At 34.5% G+C, this 10000-nt stretch overlaps 1 protein-coding gene across 2 annotated transcripts in view; it reads right to left on the bottom strand.

Annotated features, from left to right (window-relative positions):
- The window catches only part of LOC144970766 (5-hydroxytryptamine receptor 6-like), a 118322-nt gene that overhangs the window by 35012 nt on the left and 73310 nt on the right, over nt 1–10000 (bottom strand). The window lies entirely within an intron of this gene.

The raw sequence follows: 10000 nt of genomic DNA on the forward strand, positions 1-10000 counted from the left end.
CAATATGCGCTTATTCAAAAATGAGACTTAATTTGAAGATGGTTTTTTTTAGTTTTACGGAGGAAATTGAATTCTTATAATTTCTTTCATTTCCAAAAACTCAAATTTTACATTTTTTGGGGCCATTTCTACTTAAAAGTCTATTTTTTTCACCTGATTCATAACACCGGTATTATGCCGTTTCGAAGCCTTAGAATACGTATGGATTTTTTATGTGCCATGACTCTCAGATATCTCCTCATTGGCAGACACAACATGTTCTGGTTTTGTTACAGCGCCAAACCACCGAAGGAAATATACTGATGGATGTAGTATTCCTTCAGAGCCATTGGGCCCATGGAGCCGAGTTTATTGCAATTGTTGCTATCCTTTGGACTGAGCGATAGTCTATCGCAAAGTGATGGATGTAGCTATAAACATATATAATTCAGTTTGATCGGGAGGTTAGTGGATAGCAATCTAAAATAGATGACTATATAGATTTAGAGATAGATTCACATTACAACTATTGCATGAATACCTTTGATACGGACGGGCAAACAATGTTAATTCAATACAAGTCATTGACAATATTTTAAAAAAAATAACACTGTATCTATATTATGAACTCATATAATCACAAACAATATTATGATATGTTTGTTTTTGTTTTTGTATTATTTTGGTTTTCTCCTTGTGTTTCAAATCATTTTCCTACCATTTGACCTTTGCCACCCCTTACATTTTAAAATAATAGAATGTTTTCGAGGTTATAGAACAAGTTATAATATATTCTGGTGAACAAGAATATGGACTGTCTTGTTGTGTCAGATAGACAGATAGACAGACAGACAGACAGACAGACAGACAGATAGATAGATAGATAGATAGATAGATAGATAGATAGATAGATAGATAGATAGATAGATCAAGTGATCGATTGATATACATATAAGGAGATAGGTAGATAATTAAACAGAGAGGGAGACGGATGCAGAGAAAGAAAGAAAGAAAGAAAGAAAGAAAGAGAGAGAGAGAGAGAGAGAGAGAGAGAGAGAGAGAACAAATCACCGTCGAACTTTTAATCATATATAGATATCATACGACGGCCTACGCCATGGGGTGCAATATAAAATTGATATGGGCATAAAATGGACGGGGAAATGAGACATAATGAGATCTTTACTCCTCCTCACAATTATTGCGCTCTCTACAAGTTAGAGATCAATATTATCAATATACAATGACAAAAATAGAATAAAAACCCCTTTCAGAATCGATTACAGCTTGTTGTGTATTAATGTGTATGTCCTGTAAAATAATTAATTTGTTAACGATTCGGCGATGTGTTCGTTGTTCTGTGTAAATTGATTTCAACTATTTTAAAGAAAAAAACCCCAGTATATTCAATAAATATATTTCGAATTGTTTTTCACAAACGTGGAGTAGTGCATAGGCCATAAAACTAAAATAAACCAAATAAAGTTTTAAAAAAACAAAAAACAAAAACAAACAAACAAAAACTCGCATTTAAAGAAACCTATTCGGCTTACCCTTTCCTCAGCAAAACTCTTATAAAGACTATAACAGTCAACCTTCAGTCTAAGTACTGATCGATATACGGATTGGAAAGGAATAGAGAAAAAAAATACAATTAACTACGAACTTTATATATCCTCTTCTGGATATTGACATTGGGATTGCCATTGACAAATGAATGATTGTTATAAATAAAGTTTTCTAACACAAATACCGTTGGTCACTAATTTTTCCCACTATTTCATTTTTAAAAAGTCACTTTGCATTATCTGGAGTTCATTCTCGATTAGAATAAGAAAATGGATGGTAAGATCTCGTCATTAATTTCTGAACATGCACGCACTACTTATCCCAAAGTAAATAACAATGTGAAAATCAATGTAAGCTTCATTTTAATATACGAAAACAGATAAAATGGACTTTTCGGATTTCCCCTTTATCAACAAAACAGGATGAATGAAAAACTACAGACGAATGAGATATTGTGATAGTGGCGTTGTAAAGATGAATAAACAAAAACATTGAATGCACAACAATATGAACGACTATATTTTTATCTGAATTGACCAGGAGCTTCTTAAGTTTACACTACATCCTAATGTATGGAATTAGATGGAGACCAAGAGAACTTTATCATAAATTCTGATTATCCATGTTATGAATGAGTCATCGTCTTATTCCTAATGCAAATCCTCTCAAACACACACATAAATATTGTCTACTACAACAATGTTAAAACGAGGCTCTAATCTCATTCGGTTATCAGTCAGAGGTGCAAATTAAATATGTACGTGCATAATGGGCACAGCGTGGCTCAGTGGTACGGTCTTTGCTTCCTACCCGAAAGGTACCCAGTTCAATCACCAGCCGTTGTGTGGCCTTGAGCAAGTCACCTCGCCCTAGCTCACTTTGCGGCGCTGCTCTGCGGGTGACGCCTGGGTTATTCCAGTCTTCCCTTGGAATAGACCCTAAAGACAAATTTCCCCTTGGGGATGAATAAAGGGAATTTTATTTTATTTTATTTATTTTATTATCTTACCTTGGTTCCAATATGTTCATAAGGAAATTAGATAATGCATAATTTAATCTTTTTGAGCGTACAATATCCATTAGTTTTAATACACTGTATAATGTATAATTTATTTCCAAGGTATAGAACCAATTTTCATTTCATAAAAACAAACCGTCTGTTTTATAATAATTCCACTCTTGCATTATCTGCCACCACCTATAAATCACAAAATGCTTATCATCAAGTTGGCTGTCTTTTCTAAAGAACGCGAAGATACTGGCCACGTTCTGCGATAATTATCATTCATCCTGTCACTGATTATGCTCAATGCAGCTTGACTTTCTCAAATGAAAGTACCATGTGCCATTTGCCGATCAACAAGAAAATTCTCAAACTGAACAAAACTCAAAATCTTAGGAAATTAATATTTAAACCATCGTAAGCAATAGTCCTTTTGTTTCAAATTCGTTTTCTTCCTAATTATTGTAAGAATTCTATTTCACTACAAACAACACTTCATCCTTTTTCAAATTATGTCGAAGGATGATTTTTTGTCTTGGAGTCGCAGAATACATTTTTTTTTTTTTAATTTTTTGCAAAATGTAATTATTTTCTGAGATAAGGCGAGAATGCTGCTATTCATTACGAATAATATGTTCCATTTATGTGAAACCAGGTGATTGAATTTTGTTTATCGGTCTTTTTAATGCATTTTTACTCATTCAAAATATTTTGACAAAGCGCACTGTTTATAGATAGATAGAAGAAACGTTTCCGAACAATAATAAAATATAAAAATAACTCATGAAAGAAAACTGTAATGACTTTCTAAATTGCATTCGTTTCAAAACAGAGGCTTATTTTATTTTTACTTTGTTGTTTGTTGTTGTCTGCAAGGTGTTGTTGCATTATCGGTTTATTGTTTTGAAGTACATCATTTTCACACGCACACAAACGCACACGCATATACACTCACACTCACTCACACACACACACTCACGCACACTCACAAATTCACACACACACACACACACACACACACACTAACACAAAACAAAGTCACACAAACACACGTCCCTTGTTTTGAAGTAATTCATTTCTATACATACACAAACACATATTATAATCACTTTCACACACTCACTCACTCACTCACTCACTCATACATAAAACACTGTCACACAAACAACGTTACATATTTTAAAGTACAGTGCATCGTTTTCATAAACACAGCCTGCCACTCCCCCCCCCTCTCTCTCTCTCTCTCTCTCTCTCTCTCTCTCGCTCTCTCTCTCTCTCTTTCTCTCTCTCTCTTATATCTCTCTCACTCTTTCTCTCCCTTCCTCTCTCTCTCTCTCTCTCTCTCTCTCTCTCCCCCCCCCCTCTCTCTCTCTCTCTCTCTCTCTCTCTCTCTCTCTCTCTCTCTCTCCTGATTCAAGACCCGTGCCGGCACTTTTTTAAAAAGTAGAAAATCACCTAGGAGGCATGGCCTAGGTGTGGTCCAGCCCCTGTAGAGAGTGAAAAGTTGAGAACCGAAACTCTTGTTCAAGGGGAATTTCTTTTCTGAAGACATTCTGCTTTAGCTCATCCTGCGATTCTTGCTACTCTTACAGATAGATGAAGTTGACGTCATTCGGGTTTTTTGTTAATTAAAAAAAATAATTGTTTATTTATTTATTTATTTATTTATTTTTTTGCATCCACGTTTATGAGTAGTTCTCACTTAACTGTATTAACCAGACTATGAATGTTCATGGTTACACAGAGTTTTGTGTGTTGGTCCGTTATACTTCCGGATGGCAATGTTGTGAGCTTCTTATCCAAGCGCATACTATCTATACACATATCTCTACGGGGAAAACCATACATCAAAACAATAATGGGATGCAGACATGCTGACGTCACACCTTCCTCTCTTCCGGTTCCAAATTAATTGGAAGTGTGCAACCAGTCCTCGTGAGAACTAGCAATGAATAGGTTACACATTGAATCACAATGTGGCATAACTGTTTTAGTAGCAGGATGTATAAGCAGATCCTGATGATTACGGGGCGGCGTGGCTCAGCGGTACAGTCTTTGCTTCGTATCCCACTTCGATCACCCGCCGCTGCGCGGTGTGGCCTTGAACGAGCCACCTCGCCCTAGCTCAATTGGCAGCGCTGCATTGCGGCTGACGCCTGGGTTATTCCAGCCTTCCCTTGGAATAGATCCTAGAGACAAATGTCTCCTATGGGATGAATAAAGAGAATTTTATGTATTTTATTTTATTTTATTATTTATTCTTATTTTTTATTTTTTGTGTGATTATTTTTATTTATGCTTTTTTGAATAATGCGAGGGTGGATGGCCTTTATTGACGACAGCATTGATTTAGGCTAGCAAATAAGATGCCATTACTCTGACACCAGAAGATATGATGCATAGGGTATATATCCAGTCGTACAGAGGACTAGTTTCTCACTTTCAATGACATTGGAACCAGTATTTTGACGTCACACTATTCTTCCCTATTGAGTTATCGCCTGAAAACGGTATTATCTATGTCCTGGTGATTCAGATGCTTGAAATACGGGATAGATGGGAAATGAACGCCACTCAGCTCTTTACACAGCCATTTTAATTATTAGTTCTCACTAAATTCTATCAACCAAACTATAAATGTTCAATGGTGCACATAGTTTTGTGTGTTGGTATATTATATAAATCCGGCTGGCGGATGTTGTGAGTAAACGCATAACATCAATATTTTTTTTTAAAGGTCGACATATTTAATATTATTTCAAAATTATGTGTAAAACAAACCGTTGGATGCTCAGGCTTCTAAACTTTTATTTGTTGTTAATTTTAAACTGCTAGACTAGATTGGTCCATCATTTTATCAATTTATAACAGCTCAGCATCTAAGTAAAAGCACAGATTTTTCTATTTACGTTATTTTTTAAAACCCAAATTAGAGAATTTAAAAAAAACCCAAATTTGAGAATATAATCTATCTATCGGATATATCATTCTTACAAGCACAGACATTCTCACCGACACAGACATATAATGATTACATTTAACGATGTGCGAACTGTGAAATTGATTTCCTATAAAATTCAGACAATTTTCCATATCGGGTGTTCCCTGTGGAAATACTGGGGAGTTTGTTTTGGAAGTTTTTGTCTAAATATTTTCCGCATTGTGAATATTTATAGAAAACACATCGTTAAAGCGTCGATAGTTGCATATTATTGTTATTGCGTCTGGAGGAAAAAGTATTCGAAAAAGTGGCCACTTTCGCTTTTTAAAAAAATATCATATAGCATTTATCCACTGCCTTTGTAAACATGGAATTAGTGTTTTCAAGCACTTTATAAAAACCAATATATATATATATATATATATATATATATATATATATATATATATATATATATATATATATACGAAGTGACTATTCTCACCCCCGGGATGCCAGTCTTCATAATAGTATAAAAAGTAGTCCACAATTGTTGTATGTTTAATCCAAAGGTTGTAATGCAGTAATTTGTTAAGTTTCTTGTCACAAGTTGCATAATTTAAAAAAAAAATCAATCAAATCCAAATCGCAAAAAGCCGGCGACGTTTTTTTCGGTAATCCAATCGGCCGGGGGGGGGGGGGGGGAGGATGAGAATAGAGGCAGCCATATATATAATATATATATAATATATATATATATATATATATATATATATATATAACTCCTCAAAGCAGTATCATATCGGGAGGTGTATAAAATCAAACTGAATCAATCGTCACAACTATGAACTTCGAATCTAATCAGTACTTATAACATTTGGGTTGAAGTAATTGCCGACATGAAGGAGAATGAGTTGTTTTTTTAAATTTTTTTTTTTTTTGGTTGTTTTTTTTTCTTTTTTTTCGGAGGGGGGTGAGGTGTTATCCTTAAAGAAATCTCATTTTTAAAACTTTTTGCTTTTTCACTTTAAACTTTTCTTCACTTAGTTGAACCATACGTGCGGCTATATGGACTTAGTGGTATGACACTCGCTTTCGAATCGAAAGGTCTTGGGTTCGAGCCTCGCTCGGCGCAGAGTTGAGTCCTTGTAAAAGGCTCTTTACGCACATTCTCTCACTGTACTCAGGTGTTAAATGAGTGCCTGGCCGTTAACAGCGTTGTCTCTGTCCGAATAAATTGTAATATCGCCTAATAGGCGTTATGTCCCGTCCTACATGTTAAGTGTTGCTGTTGTCTAGGGACCCCTTGTAATGCGCTTTGAGTACGTTTAGTGGATATTGCGCTATATAAAAGCTCAATTTATTTTATTTTATTTTTATTTTTAAAAATACCAGATTGATGCTGTTGGTTACTTAACATTACATAGACTGATTGGGGTCCCGATAACTCAGTTGGTAGAGCATTCGCTTCACACGCAAAGGGACCGAACTCGATCCCGGGTGAATTCGAGGTTTTTTTTTGATCCCCCTGTCTACCCAGCAGTGATTGGGTAGCTGCGTCTGTTAGATCTGGTGGAAAGTATTTTGCGATAGACTAGAGTCCTATCCGAAGGTTAACAAGCAATTGCTATTGTACGTGCCACGCTACAGAAACCGGGATAAACTCCGGCTCCATGGGCTCTGAACGGCTCTGAAGGACTACTACATTGACTGATTAAAGAGGGCGTTTTTACCCACTACACCATCGCCTGTTTTTAAACAGCAACACGTAACATGTAGAACGAGACACGACGCCTGTTATTCAATAATACAATCTTTTTCCCGACAGGGACAACGCTGTTAATGAATAAGTACTCATCTTACATCTGAGTACGATGAGAGACTGTGAGTAAAGAGCCTTTTCCAAGGACTCAACTATGCGCTGAGCGAGACTCGAACCCGGACCTTCCGACCCGAAAGGGAGTGTCATACCACTAGACCACATTAAATAGCCGCGCAGTTATTAATTGATACTCATGAATAATTAACATGCGATATTGGCTTTAAAAAAATGGATATGAATCCCAAAGTGCCAATATCGGGGAATTTTCGATTTTAAAAATTATGATAAAAGCAGTTGACCGATAATAACTTCAGAGTTGGAGAGTAACACGATGGAAGCGGAATTCCTTAGAGACATGCTATCAACAAGAGGAATAACAATCGTTTTCACACTTCCGTGTCAAAGCTGTCAGCATCTCGGGGACTGTAATCAATTTACATCACCGTAGAGAGTAGTCCCCCCCCCCCCCCCTCCACCCCCACCCCCTGATTCTTTTCGAATATTTTCCATCCGTCGTTGATAAACACAATAAAATCATTAAAAGATATAGTTAATACAATAAAAATAAATGTCTGAATGTTACTTCCTCTTTTGGGATTCGTTTTTATTTAAAAATAGGAGCCATTTTTTTGGGTTTATTTTTTGGAGATTCGTGCATTTGTTTTGTGTTTTAAATCAATGTTGGTGTAGATATTCAATGTTTTATTTATATAATATAATGCACGACAACTGCAAACCAAACTAGAATAATAAATTAATATTTGGCCACTGATTATTAACATACTGTCTTACTTCAAATATTAATTTTTTTTTTATTTTGGCCAGAAAACTCGTCTTCTAAATTATATCGATCGAATAAAACGACACTCGTCTTGTCAAAAAAAAAAAAAACTCCCAATCATGGCATTTACTTAAATCCCAGGTTTTTTGACGCTTGACAAGATATGAGTGTCAATTTAATTGGTCGATATTTATAAGAGTTTTCTGGACAATTTTTTAAAATGTGTGTGTGTGTTTTAATTTTATTTTTTTGATTTTTTTTTGGAGTACTGCCTTTCAACTTACAATAAAAATGCCCCATACAAATGCGAATATATCTATTTTAGTTAGAGGTTCAATCATTCTTCGTCCAGTGATCTGTGAGAACTTTTATTTACCCGTTATGATAAGACTTAATTCAAAACTGTCATTTCCATGTATTACTTTGAAGAGGAAATTTAGGTCAGTGGATATAAGATGTAAAGGAGAAAACTAGTAATTTGAATAAATGTAAATATATATACATATTTATAATCTTGTCTTTAGTGTGTTGTCAAGAAAACATCATGATTATCAACGAGTACCAAGCATTATATGGAGGTTTAACTGTTGTTGTTTATGATGATGATGATAATGATGATGATGATGATGATGATGATGATGATGATGATGATGATGATGATGATGATGATGATGTTGATGATGATTAAGAATAATCCATAATGACGATGATAAAAAATAGAAGTCATGTAATGGTGATACTCGATTTGGGCGCATAAATATTTGTGCAAGGTATTGAAACGAATTCTTGTGTTTACAGAGTTGTCTATGATATTGGATAGTTGTATATTATTATAGTCTCACTGAATTGTCGAGTCCTGCGCTACGCTGGTGGCGATGATGATACTTAAGTTGTTGTTGTTATTGGTGTTGTTGTTGATGATGATGATGATGATGATGATGATGATGATGATCATGATGATGATGATCATGATGATGATGATGATGATGTCTAACACCATATTTCGGTTCATATTAGGGGGCTTATCACATTCCTATTATTACCAAGATTGGAAAGGGCTAATCTACATCGATCCTTATAGAATTGCATCCAAGGCTTATATATATATATATATAATATATATATATATATATATATATATATATATATATATATATATCAGAGGAGCGGCAGATTTATAAATGAAATATTCGAAAGTGCGAAGCAACACGCAATAATAATAACAACAAAATTACACTGCACGTAGATTGCTTAAATTAATAAGTATGAAATAGATCTGTTGGAGTTAAAAGTTATAATCATTCAAATATTTATATATATCAACAAGGATCAGAATACTTATATGTACATTTTGCACTCTTATAATATGGCTCACATCAGAAACCTTGACGTAAAATATGGTTTGTTTGGGTTTTTTTGGACAAATATTTTGCTTTGGTTTGAAATTATTTCCATTCCAACAATGAACTCATAACAATTTGAATTATCAAACGTACAAATAAGTATAGATAGTCGTTTTCAGTGTCTATCTTTAACTCCTTTTGATCAAATACATGGCTTAAGTTACCTAAATGAATGAATAAGTAGAAAATGTTATTTAAATCATTTTAAAATAGAATAAACTAAAAAGTTTTCTTTACTCTCCTCAGCGAGCGAGAAGAATCTGAAACTTAGAATGTGTAAAAATACTAGCGAAAAGATGAAACAGAAACGTTTCCGAATTGGGACGATGTATATTATTTTTCCATGTTCTCGAGGCATTGTTCACATGACAAAATGTGCTCAAAATGACTTACATAATAAAAAGTGTTCACAGATTTCGAAATACCATCATAACAGGTCATTATGTTCAGCTTGACTAATGGATTAGTTTACAACTGTCGTAAACAAAGCATCGTGTTTACATTAATTAAGATAAATATCGAT

The sequence above is a fragment of the Berghia stephanieae genome, chromosome 4 (genome assembly GCF_034508935.2).
Source record: "Berghia stephanieae isolate SIO BIC M18660-M18661 chromosome 4, UCSD_Bste_1.3, whole genome shotgun sequence".
Lineage (NCBI taxonomy): Eukaryota > Metazoa > Mollusca > Gastropoda > Nudibranchia > Aeolidiidae > Berghia > Berghia stephanieae.